At 51.0% G+C, this 394-nt stretch overlaps 1 protein-coding gene across 1 annotated transcript in view; it reads right to left on the bottom strand.

Moving 5' to 3' along the window:
- The window catches only part of LOC113213311 (membralin), a gene marked incomplete in the record, with an annotated part of 32032 nt that overhangs the window by 26227 nt on the left and 5411 nt on the right, over nt 1–394 (bottom strand).

Raw genomic sequence — 394 nt, 5'->3', positions numbered from 1 at the left:
AAAACCCGGAAAATTTTCGTGAAAAAAAATGATAATTTCCCAAACTTTGGAAGTTTTCCGTTAGTTTCCGGAAATTTTCTGGAAAATTTTGGAAATTTCCAACGCTAGTCTCGCCAGGTCGCTCGGTCGGTGAGAAATCAGCCCCCCCCCCTCCCTCCCCCGATGTGGCCCCGGCGGTAGACGACGTCCCGACCACGGCCGCGAGCCTAATAATTGAAAGTCAAACAGATCGAGAGGCGTTTCCTGCAGACCATATGGACCGGATCAGGAGGGGCGAGGACCCCGCCCGGAGCTTGTAAAGGCCGCTCGACTGACGCGTATGTGCTTCGCCGTTCCGCGAAGACGCGGAAAAAACAAATGAATTGAAGGGAAAATAAGAAGAAATCATTACGAA

This window comes from Frankliniella occidentalis, unplaced genomic scaffold (assembly GCF_000697945.3).
Source record: "Frankliniella occidentalis isolate FOCC.00 unplaced genomic scaffold, Focc_3.1 Scaffold38, whole genome shotgun sequence".
Taxonomy (NCBI): Eukaryota; Metazoa; Arthropoda; class Insecta; order Thysanoptera; family Thripidae; genus Frankliniella; species Frankliniella occidentalis.
Note: the sequence above shows the minus strand (reverse complement) of the source record. Positions and strands in the feature narration are given on the sequence as shown.